This window comes from Rosa chinensis, chromosome 6 (assembly GCF_002994745.2).
Source record: "Rosa chinensis cultivar Old Blush chromosome 6, RchiOBHm-V2, whole genome shotgun sequence".
Lineage (NCBI taxonomy): Eukaryota > Viridiplantae > Streptophyta > Magnoliopsida > Rosales > Rosaceae > Rosa > Rosa chinensis.
Window position 1 is genome coordinate 14,162,618 of NC_037093.1, and position 13,054 is coordinate 14,175,671.

Here is a 13,054-nt window from a genome sequence, read left to right on the forward strand (position 1 = left end):
GTAATGATTCCCCATCAATGAATTAGTCTTTCATTCCCCTAAAAAAAAAAAAAATTAGAAGTATGTAATGGAAAAAGGAAATTATTACATATGATTGGAATAACTGAAGTTTATTCATCGAGTAATTGTTTTTATACATCAGAATTATTTAAACTTTTTGATTGTGGTGGAGAATTTTGGGACATTTTGTCGACTACAATAAATGAGATTAAATCAAACTAGGTGTGTGAGAAGTTTTTGATGGATGTTAGTTTGAATACACGTAGCTGATGAAAAAATAATTGTTTCTTCAGAAAAGCAACTTTAACTTGATTGCTAGATGTCGCTTGAACACAGTCTATCTGTTTGTCCAGAAAAGCAATTTCACTGTAATTTGACAGAAAATTAACTGAATCAATGAAACTGGAGAAGGCATTAGTATTGTTATCATTAGGTTCATGTAAAATGAGAATAAAGTTGAACATAATATGATTATAAATAGCAAATACGATAATGAATTTTGATATGTGAAAGATGGTTCATTTTTCAATTCCAGTGCTTGAGTTCAAAGAAAAAAAAAATGTAGTGAATAAGTATAAGCAGTGAGAAAAGAATGATGCTTGAAAGGAATAAACTAAATTAACTAATTCAAGAATATCATATTGTTTAGTAGAATGTAGCCGACAAATAGCACACCTGCAGATTTTGTAGCTATGATGCTATGATGCTCCAAGCATGATAATTCTACATATTTTGGAGCTATGACGTTCCAAGGACCACACCTGCAGATCAAGATCAAAGGAAGGAATAAGAAATCAAGAGTGACTAAACTAAAACAGATTTAATTAGTCATTATAGCAAGGTTTTCTTTATGTCTCTTCTGATGTTCTTTAACCTGAATGATATTTATTTTAGGGGGGGGTGAAATTTGCACACCCCAATTTACATTCTACACACCCTTTCTAATTTTTTAATATTTTCTTATGTCCTCTCATATTTGTTTCCCACATTACCCTTCTTCTCCCACAAGTTAATCCTCCTCTCTAACACCTGGAACGATCTCACAGACCATAGAACACCAAGAACTTCTCACATCTACAGAAATTGAACAGTTGTCTATATTGATGTAAATCTTTTATCAAGATTTCTTTTTTCCTTTTGGATTGAACCACAATCAAGCAGACCCAAAAATCTCAGACAAACAAAGAACAAAAGAAACCCAGAATTCTGTAAATGAAAACGTGAAATAGAGGAGCTTTTCATCAACAACAGCTTCGTCAGCAACGAACCCAGAAACGAATTGACGCCTTTTGTCTCTGTCAGAAACATACTCACTCTGCAATACAACATAAATCAAGAATTAATTACTCGATAATCAAGAATCAAGCACGAAAATTTCAATGAAAAATTTTAAAGAAAAAAAATGATTTTCATGATCGCGAATTCAGAAATCAATTTAGAGATTAAGAGGGAAAGACCTGGTGGTAATCTTCGGAAGGAACAACCAAGGCGTCAAGAGGAGGAGAGTGAGACGCCATTAGAGACCTCTGTTCTTCATATGAGAAGAAGTCCAAGCCCACCAACTCTCTCCTCCTCCTTCAACGGCGGCGGCAACGACAACACCACCACGCCGCTTCTGCAGGATACTTCGTCGGTGGGACCCGAGCCCGACAAGGTGGCGGCGCGCAGCAGCAGCAAGGATGAGTGGACCTGCGAGCTTCAGTCGATTCCCAGCGGCGGTCTGGAGGCCGTGACCGGATCGGGCGGCGGGAGATACGGCGGGCTTGGATTAGAGGACTTGGAGACCATGCTGTTCGAAACGGCGGCGTCTCCGGGTCAAGACCAGTCGCTGCTCCGGTGGATCTCAGGCGACGTGGACGAAGCGTAGTTTGGGCTAAAGCAGCTGTTGCAGAGTGGGAACAACAGTAACTCTCTTGAGTTTGACGGCAATGGGGGTCTGGGAATCGTTGATCAGGGTTCCGGTTTCGACCACATCCAAAGTAGCGTTTCCGGTCCCAATTTGGGGTTCTCTGGCAGTTCTAGTTTGAATGGGAAAATGGGTTTTGTGCCCAGCTCTTCTGGGCCATTGAATTACAAGGTCTCAAATGTTGGGTTGATGAACAATAATGGCGGCAACAACAACAACAAGTCCAATTTCTCCAATTCATCACTTCCAGTTTCACTGCCTCATGGAATGGTCTATCATAATCACCGGGAGAGTTGTGGAAGAAGAAGGGAAAACTTCTGGGAGAAGAAGGGTAATATGAGAAACAAATATGAGAGAATGTCAGAAAATATTAAAAAATTAGAAAGGGTGTGTAGAATGTAAATTGGGCTGTGCAAATTTCACCCCCCTTATTTTAATATCACCTCAAAGTTGGACATTAATTTTGACCACAGGTTGGATGTTTCAATAAATGCTTATTATAGCGTAAGCTTCCAGAATCATCAATGGGCTCAAAATCTGTGGATTTTAGGAGTAAAACTTATGTCACAATTTATGATCAGTTTCCTTCTATACTCACTAACTCGTTGAGTGATACAAATTGTGATAAACGGCAGTTGTATTTATTGACAGAGACAGAGGGAAACCCAAATGGAACTAATTCACATGGATCAACAAAATGCAGAAGACACCAAAATGATTCAGCAGTGGGTGCCTATTTATACATATTGGAGTTGATAATTCACAAATCCGAATGAATTGCGCTCAAGCTATATATATTAAACCAAACTAACTAATTCAACAACGAAGTAGAGAAGCAAAAATATGAAAGATTAGGGTATGTGCAAAAGGTGTAACCTTTCAGAAATGCAAGCTTTGCCTGAGAAAAAGTGCAAGAGAGTTGAACGCTTGGAACCTATAAGACCCGGCCTAGCTGATGAAGAAGGACAGTCGAGTGCATATAGATTACCAATAGTATTAACATGAAGCAATTACCAATAAAATCATTCTTCTAAAATGACCATATATTTTCAATAGTATAGTAAAATGTCATTGTGGAGAGCATAGAGATTACCTCCACCTGTGCAGCTGCCGCTTTATATTGTCGTTTGGAAGCCATCACTTAAAAGCTGTCAACAGCAGAGGCTTCCAAGTTAGAGAAAAAGTATTGCCATGAGAATGAATTTTACTCTACACAACTTTCTCAGAATCAATATATATCTTCTAATCTAACTAACTTTGATATGAACAGGTAATTTTAATACACTCCGAACCATTGTAAGAGTAAGTCATTGTACCAAAATAAATGCACTAAAACTTTAAAAGACTAAATCTAACAACTAACCTATCATGGTCTGACTATGAAGAGCAGCAATGGTGGTTTGTTATATGCTTCTTTGCAAAATCTAACTTTTTTATGTCACGACATCTCTCTTGAACCATTGTCTTACTCTGCTCAGCCTTTTGATTTGTGGACTTTATACATGAGTTTCTGCCTTAGAAGATCACAAAAGAAGTAAATCAATCAAGACAAAGTGTGAAACGTGAGGAATCTCATTCCGCTAGTGGACAGAAACACTTACGGTTACAGCTTATTAACAGACCTCCACGGCTCGTGTAGCACTAGCAAGATCTTCATTGGCTTTGGTCCCTGAGTAACATTTACATATTTAAAAAAATATAATTAGGTTTAGCTTTAACTCTTTAAGTAACAATAAGAGACAAATGCAAGTGTCTTATTATACTCAGTAAAAATCAATAAGCATGAAAGAAGATATCTTACTTTTTCATCTTCCTCAGGTAACTTTTGTACTTCATCGGGACATAAGCTTCATAGAGTTTTCTGTGATGCTTTAACTGAAATACAAAAGACAAATGTATAAATAAATGCGCACCATGAAGATAACATGCATCAGAAGTAATCTTTCATTTGAAATTGAAAATCAAAAGAAAGACAGAGACAAATAAAAGGCTACCCTAGTGCTACTCTAGAGAATCATATGCCTGCCACACGATCCAGGTAATAGGATTTGCATATCCTCAATTACATCAAGACAATTTAAACAATTGCTCAAAGAAACAATTTCCAAAGCTAGTCAAGCCTAACAGTAACTAAACTAAGGTAAAGAAGTGCCTATCAGGGGAAAGAGCTGACATAAGTGAAAATACCAAATAGAATGATATTGTGCTATTAATCGATAGAACAACTTAACCAAGAAATTATTATATCAAGAAGGACACAGAAATTGCTAACGCAATGTAAACCTCTCCACTGAGGAAACTTCACTGCGTGGCTTTTAACGTAGCCAACACGAAAGATCAATCCAATATGAATCAAATGAGTTTACAGTATACTAGTTGTGTTGTTCATAACAAACACATTCACTAAGCAACAATTGCTAACTTGATTTACAACTGATCTAACGTTTACTTGATTATCAATCTATCAACTCTAATCAAACAACTGATCTTCCTTGTTCTCAATATCTCACTGATCTTTGAGAATGATTTATGAAAGCAATGGACAACACACACATGAGAGACACGGAACCAATAATGAGAGTTTTCAGAAAATGGTTTTAACAAAGAAAAACTAATGGTTCAAGAGTGAACAATTTGTATGCATGAAAACCAAAAACCCTAATCTTGTATTTAGTTTCGAAACCTTTTATACAGGAGGAAAACTCCCCCTCAAACAAATCTTTTCTTTAAACATCAAATAAGATAGATATAGAAAGATATCAAAACTTATTTGTTATGCATGCAAAAGTCTTTAATGCAAAATGCACCAAATCAATTTAATAGACATGTAAATCAATTTAAATTGTGCAACATGATTTGGAATGAATATATATTAAACTCAAGATCAGTTTCCATCCTTTTGCTTGATCGTATCTTCCTCTTTGTTTCCTTGAAGCTCCGGTTTCCTTGTGACAATGGGAAATCATGCATTGAATGGTAATGGCCCAATATACTTACAATAAGGAATGAAGTAGATGCATTTGATCAGCCATACCCACTTTATAACCTGAAGAAAACAAGACAAAAACTTTGTGGAAGGTTTTCTGATTTTACTTCATTGATTAAACTGAATACAAGCTTTTCCTATATATACACAAAGAAGAGAAAAAGAAACAGAAAAGTTGACCCTTAATTTAAGGGACAACCCACCCATAACTTAGCTAAATTACTCTAACAACTAAGGTAAGCTATCAACAGTGAAAAGTAAGGCTAATGACAGTGAATAGGAGCAGCCATACTGCAACTATACTAATGACAGTGAATAATAGGAGCAGCCATACTGCAACCATACTTCCAATACTCCCCCTCAAGCTGGATCAAGGAGATTCATTTATCCAAGCTTACCCAAAATTCTGTGAAACTGAGCAGTAGGAAGGGATTTGGTGAAAATATCAGCTAACTGATCATGGCTTCGGGTGTAGTGAGTATTAATGATCTTGGATTGGACTTGAGCTCGAATGTAGTGACAATCAACTTCTATGTGCTTGGTTCTTTCATGAAAAACTGGATTAGAAGCAATATGCATTGCAGCTTGATTGTCACAAAAAAGAGACATTGGTTGATTACTAGGAAACCCCAAATCGGGTAGGAGACCTTTTAACCAAATGAGCTCACAAGCAGTGGCAGCCATAGTTCTATACTCAGCCTCTGCACTAGAGCGAGCAACAACTGTCTGCTTCTTGCTTTTCCAGGTAACTAAGTTACCACCAACAAATGTGCAGAAACCGATAGTTGATTTACGATCAAGAGAGTTCCCTGCCCAATCAGCATCTGTGTAACCCATGATTTGAGTGTTACCATTGTTTTTAATCAAAACACCTCTTCCAGCAGAGCCTTTGAGATAACGAAGAATTCGTTTAATAATGTGAAGATGAGCCAAAGTGGGAGAATGCATGAACTGACTGACAATGCTTACTGCATAAGCTATATCCGGACGAGTAATGGTAAGATAAATAATCTTACCTACCAGCCTTTGATAATAGCTCACATTTAGGAGAGGCTCACCTTGTACATCAAGTTGAAGCTTGCTGTCAAGAGGAGTGCAAGCTGGCTTGCAATCCTGCAGATCAGTATCTTGTAAAAGATCAATAACGTATTTTCTTTGGTTTAGAAAAAGACCTTTCTGAGAAGTGGCCACTTCTATACCAAGAAAATATTTCAGAATGCCCAAATCTTTCAAAGCAAACCTATTTCGCAAGGATTGCTTGAGAGTATTAATCTCTTCAACATTGTCACCTGTCACAATTAAATCATCAACATAGATGAGCACCACAAGCTTACTTGTTGAACCAATCCGAAAAACAAAGAAGAATCTGCATTGCTTCTTTGAAAACTAACTTCCTCAAGTACTGAACTGAGCTTGGCATACCAAGCACAAGGAGATTGCTTTAAGCCATGAATAGACTTGTGAAGCTTGCAAACTATCTGAGGATCATGAGATTAAGGATGACCGGGAGGCAACTTCATGTAAACCTCTTCTTCAAGATCACCATGTAAAAATGCATTTTTTACATCCATTTGATATAGAGGCCAAGCATGATTGACTGCAACTGATAACAAAACTCTCACTATACTGATTTTAGCAACAGGAGCAAAAGTCTCCTTGCAGTCTACTCCATATGTTTGAGTAAAACCACGAGCTACCAAGCGAGCCTTATGTCTCTCCACAGAACCATCCGAATGAAGCTTCGTTTTGTAAACCCAACGACGGCCTACAACCTTCTTCCCTTTAGGAATTAGAACAACACTCCATGTATTATTGTCACGAATTAAGTGCTTGAAGTTCATCTGCCATAGCTTGCTTCCATACATCAAGTTGATTAGCTTCCTCAAAACTTTGAGGTTCATGAGTACAATCAAGTGCACTTAGAAACGCAAAATGAGCAGAAGAAAAATTCTTATAAGAAATAAAGTGTGTCATCGGATACTTTGCAGTGTAGGTTTTATAGTCATTGAGCTTTGACGAAGGATCTCGTTGTCGTGGAGGATTTCTGCGAAGAACAACTGCAGGTGGAGATACCAAAGGGTTTCTTCGAAGAATAATTGCTGGTGGAGAGGAAGGCTCAACCACAGGTTGCATATCAATTTCTGCGTCAGAGATTACAGCTAGAATTTCTTGAACTGGACTGTCAGGATTGATAGACGAGTCGCAATCCTCATCAATAGCAAGATCAGAATTGACATCAGGATTGACAGGCAAGTTGCACTCCTCATCAATAGGAAGATTAAGACTTGGAAATGGATAAAATAGAAACTCCCACTGACCAGTATCACATAGTTTCTTAGTGAAATAGGGAGTTACTTCATCAAATCTCACATCCCTAGAAACAATAAGCTTCCTAGTAGCATAGTTGTAGCATTTATACCCCTTTTGAGTGGGTGAGTATCCTAGAAAAACATACTTATTGGCTCTAGGATCAAGTTTATCACGTTGATGAGCTTGAAAATGAACAAAGCATGTGCAGCCAAAGACCTTTAAGTGAGATAGATCAATCTTTCTTCCTTTCAACACTTCAAGAGGAGATTTGAAACCAAGTACTCTACTAGGAAGTCTGTTGATGAGATATGTGGCAGTGAGAACACCCTGAGACCAAAATTTTTTTGGAACATTCATTTGAAACATAAGAGCTCTGGTCTTTTCAAGAAGGTCTCGATTTTTTCTTTCGGCAATCCCATTTTGTTGAGGAGTACCAACACAGCTTGTTTGATGCACAATGCCTTGTGTGCTCAAGTATTGTGACATGTTATTTGACATATACTCAGAACCATTATCAGATCGTAAAATATGAATAGATGATGAAAATTGAGTAGTGACAAGTTTATGAAAATCCTTAAAAACATCCATAACTTTACTTTTTAGTTTCAAAAGATACAACCAAGTAATCCTCGTAAAATCATCTACAAAGGTTACAAAATACTTAAATCCATCATAGGATTCAAGAACTGGACCCCAAATGTCTGAATGCACAATTTCAAAAGGATTACTAGCCCTAGACAAGGAAGAAGTAAATGGCAATCTAGAGGATTTTGATAAATGGCAGACTTCACATTGATTAGTTGCCTTGCACATATTTGGGAACAAAAAAGACAACACTTTCTCAGAAGGATGAGCCAAACGTTGATGCCACAGGTGATGATCTTGTGCTAAACTTGAACTAGCTTGACATGCCTTGGAGACAAAAGAGTTTTTTGACAGATAATAAAGTCCATTCAAGAAGAAACCTTCACCAATCTTCTTCTTGGTGATGAGATCCTGAAATATAACATTATAAGGAGAGAAAAATGACAAGGCATTTTAAGGTATGTATAATTTTTCCGACGTATAGAAGTTGAAAAGGAAAGGAAGGAACATAAAGCGCAACTGACTCAATGAAACCAGAAAGTAGTTTTAGTTTTCCCTTTCCCAAAACAGAAACTCCTTTGCCATTTGCTACTGAAACTTTAGAAGGGATGAACAATTTTTCAAAATCATGCAAATTTTCGTGCTTATTTGTCATGTGATCCGTAGCTCCTGAGTCTATAATCCAATAGTCATCCATAGCACAAACATTGAGAGCAGTTGAGAAGGATTTTAGAATACCTGAAGCTTCTTCAAGAGGGACACAGTCAATTTCAGCAAGAAAACCAGCAAACTTCCCAAGGAGTGCAGTGTGACCTTCAATCCCAGCCATAGCTGTTTCTTCACTTCCACCATGCATCTGCTTCTTGCTGAGATAGGCCGCAAATTCATTGATTAGAGTAGTGGGATTGGAGGTGAAGTTCAGCATACCCTCAGAATGAGTAGAAGAAGCTGCTGCCAGATTTGCTTTTGGTGAATTCCAGCCTTTTAGAGAGCTTTTACCTTCCTTTAGAAACTTTGGCTTTTGTTCAGGATAGAGAACCCAACATCTATCCCTGGCATGTCCAACACCCTCACAGTAGCTGCATTTCAAGTCAGGTCTCCTGCCTTTGTACACTTTAGCTTTAGCTTTCCTGTGAGTAGAAGCATAAGCTCTAGTTTCAGATGCACTTGTCTTGGTCTCCATATTCATCACCTTTTTAAAAACTTCTTCTCTTTGAATGGTGGCACACACATTGTTGAAAGATGGAAGCTCAGTATTCATAAGAATATGACTTCTCAAATCTTCATATTCTGAACTTAACCTTGCAAGGAGCTGAAAAATCTTGTCCTAGCCTCCTCAGCTCTTTTTAACAAAACACTACCCTCAATAGTATGAGGTCTATAAACATCTAGTTCATTCCACATACTTGTAAGGCTACCAAGATGCTGAACAAAGGGCTTACCTTCTTGTTGAAGATCAACAATATCTCGTTTGAGTTGAAAAACTTGAGCAGCATTATTCTGATTTCCATACATCTCTTTGACATGATTCCAGAGATGCATAGAGGACTCAGAAAAACTGAAAATTTCTACTATTCTGCTCTCCATGGAGTTGATTAGCCAAGACATGACGAGTTGATCTTTGCACAGCCAAGAATCAAATGTAGGAGAGTCAGCTTTAGGCTTCTGTATAACTCCATTGACATAGCCAAGCTTAGACCTTCCTCCAAGAGCAAGTGTAACAGCTCTAGCCCAAGAAAGATAGTTGAATTCATTCAACAAAACAGAGCTAAGACGTTGGTTTGGATTAGACTCCACCTCGGAAGAATTTGCAAGAGGTTCATCATCTTTAGAACCAGATTTCCCAGCCATCTTAAGCTGGTGAACTCAGGAACTACACAAGAAAAGAAAAACAGACTCAGGCCTTGAATGCCTGCTCTGATACCATGAAGAAAACAAGACAGAAACTTTGTGGAAGGTTTTTTGATTTTACTTCATTGATTAAACTGAATACAAGCTTTTCCTATATATACACAAAGAAGAGAAAAAGAAACAGAAATGTTGACCCTTAATTTAAGGGACAACTCACCCATAACTTAGCTAAACTACTCTAACAACTAAGGTAAGCTATCAACAGTGAAAAGTAAGGCTAATGATAGTGAATAGGAGCAGCCATACTGCAACCATACTAATGACAGTGAATAATAGGAGCAGCCATACTGCAACCATACTTCCAATATAACCTGCTTTCCAAACATGCGTATGGCAATCCGATTGCGAAACAACTAATCAACTAAATGGACTCCTATGTTTTGCGTGTTGAGAATTTCTAGTTCTTCACTAAATGGACGGAAGTTGTTTGCTGTGGGCAACAATCCACCTTTTGGCTTTTTAGATATGCTTTAGCAGTATCTTGAGCCCTTTTAGTGCTTTGGCACTCTTGCATTGCAGTTTATGCCCCTTGGCATCTTTCCCCAAATTATTTCTAATATTTTCCAGATTTTTATGAGTTACTCAAGATGGATCTCATGTTCTACACTTCGGTAACCAATTGATGGTATTTTATGTTTGTCGTTTGTCAAATTATACATTCATCAATTTGGCTTAACAATCATCAATTTGACTGAAAATTTGCAGTGAGGATATATACACTAGTACCTAAAAACTGAACGGTCGAGATGTAGATATGCGACGTAAAAGAAACCTAAAATTCGAAGTTCACTCCGTAATTTCAAAGCGGACCTCCGCTCTGGATAAAATCTGTATATATATATATATAAATAATTGAAAGGATATGGCAGACTTGTAATTTCAGTAAAAAAAACTGATACGGCAGAATTGTTAAAAAAAAAAAAATTAAAGGATATGGCAGGATTGTAATTTTAGTCAAAATCCGGGGGTAAAAACCGTCTTTTCTGAGTGGACATCGATGAAGAGTGGAAAATGGCAAAGTGATGAACAGTGGAAAATGGCAAATCGTAAATCAAGAAAAAAAAGGGCAAAACGGTCATTTCACTTCCTTATGAAAAGTTGTGAATAGTGCTATGAGCTTTAGTATATTTAGAATTTCCGGGGTAAAAAAATTGAGGCTATATGTTTGCTCACTATTCAAAGTCTTGATAAATTTCAGGGTCAAAGTTTTCATTCATAGCTGTGTAACACGTTGTTTCATAACTCATGTACATACATGTTTCACGACAAGTTAAGCAATAGATCTATAGTGTGTGTGTATATATATATATATATATATATGACTAATCAAACCCCACATATTTACTAAATAAACGTGCTCCACTTGAAATAGAGAGATATTACATCACCCACTCACTTCAACGATGCGAATTGCCACTAAGAATTAGACCGACAAAAAGAAAAAAAAAATTGCCACTAAGAACATTACAACATGCTCCATGTGAAATAGAGAAATATTACATCATCCAGTCACTTCAACAATGCTAATTGCCACGAAGAACATTGATTATAAATCGAGCCTATTTATAACAGTCTTCTAAGAGACTCGGGTCACCGAAAAAACATATAGCCTCAATTTTTGTTATCTAGTGTAAGCAAGATTTTTTTGTTTTTGTTTTTTTTTTTAATGTAAACATGAATAGAAAGGAATAATAAATCAATATAAAAAAGATGCATTAGTTTTTCTAACAAATTGTTCGGTAACGATGGTCCATCAATTTGGCTTAATGCTAATTTATTCAAATGATATCCACTTGTTTGGCTTCGTCGGTCATGGAGGACTGTGTTGCGGGTTAGATGAAGGTGGAGCAGGCGGCATAATTCGTTATTGAGGGCGGCTGTAGGGGTGATCAGGAGGTAGTCGATTGCTCCTGGATCCAGGGTTGATGGTGGTGATTTCATCACTTTGCTTTGGATTGGCTGATGGTGGTGGGCAATCACGGAGTGGTTATCGGATTTGGTCATCAGCGTTGGTGGCTTCGTTGTTACCAGAGGTGAAAGAGAGGGTGCGGTGCGCTGGAACTGCTCATCGTTGGGATTCTACTTGGGCTCATGTGGTTGGGCTTGGTTTATGGGTCTTGCTCTTGGACCTGTGGTCTTGTTAGTTTTTTTGTTTTTCTTCAAGTCTTTTATTTTCTAGTCTCTTTTTAGGCATTTCTTCAGTCTAGTGGATTTTTTTTCCTATCTAGTTTAGCATTTGGTCTTGGTCGTTGTCGGCTTAATTCTCAGTGTCTCTAGTTGTACACCAATTAAGGTCTCTAGGCGATTAGATTTACTGTTTTGAGAGTTAGGTTGGGAGGGTTGGATCCTTCTATTTTTAGGCTTAGTTCTTCTAGCGCCTTCGGCATAGTACCAAAGGAGGATTCCACAATACGTATTTGATTGTACAATGAGTAGGTCTATCTCCTATGTACCACTATGGGTACGACCACTATATTCTTGTTTGTCTATAGATGGCAGCGGAATGGTATGTAACGGCCTATTCTAACTTATGATGAATATAATTTTGGCCCCTTGGGCTCGATTCAAAAAAAAAAAGTATTGGTCAACCTTCTTGTGATAAATTGGACTCCGACAAAATTCATTGAGACTTCGAACATCAAATAAACCTATAGCCTAATATTTTTTAAACCTTTCGTAAGTTTAAGTAGAAAATAAATGAACGGAAAAGAAGGTAGATTACTATTGTACATACAGCTAGCTAGCCTAAATCAAAAAGTAGCAAAAACACTAGTATTCTTCTCCTCAAGGATTATGAAAAGGCACTATCATGCCGAACAACATGTCCCAAATTATGGGTTTCTTTCAACATTTATCTCACATCACTACCAACAGAAAGTTAAAAGACAAAGCATTGTAGTATAAACATCTACGGCATCGTACATCACAATTATCATAAAATGAACATAAACATAAAATATTAGATGAACAAACTAAAGATACATTAAAACTGCTTTTCTTAGACTCTTAGTATACTTTAGCTACTTGAATTTTTCTCTCTTGATCAATAGTTTATTACCATTTCGTGTTCAAATTAAGTGGACTAAAAGAATCACTATGCCCACTTCTCGGAGGAGGCCGCATCGGGGCTAGCCAGCACGTGACCTACTCTGGTGGAGATAGTTTGGATCCTTTGTCTTTTGGGGTGGTTGAAGATGTCCCCTTGTTGGCATCCGTGACTGCATATAGTTGTGAATTATTTGAAGAACTCATCTTTTGAAAACAAATATTGACTAAAATACTAAATTCAAACTTGTTGAGAATAAATTCAGGAGAATAAATAGGACCAAAGGGCCTCTATAAATAGGGTTTGTTTT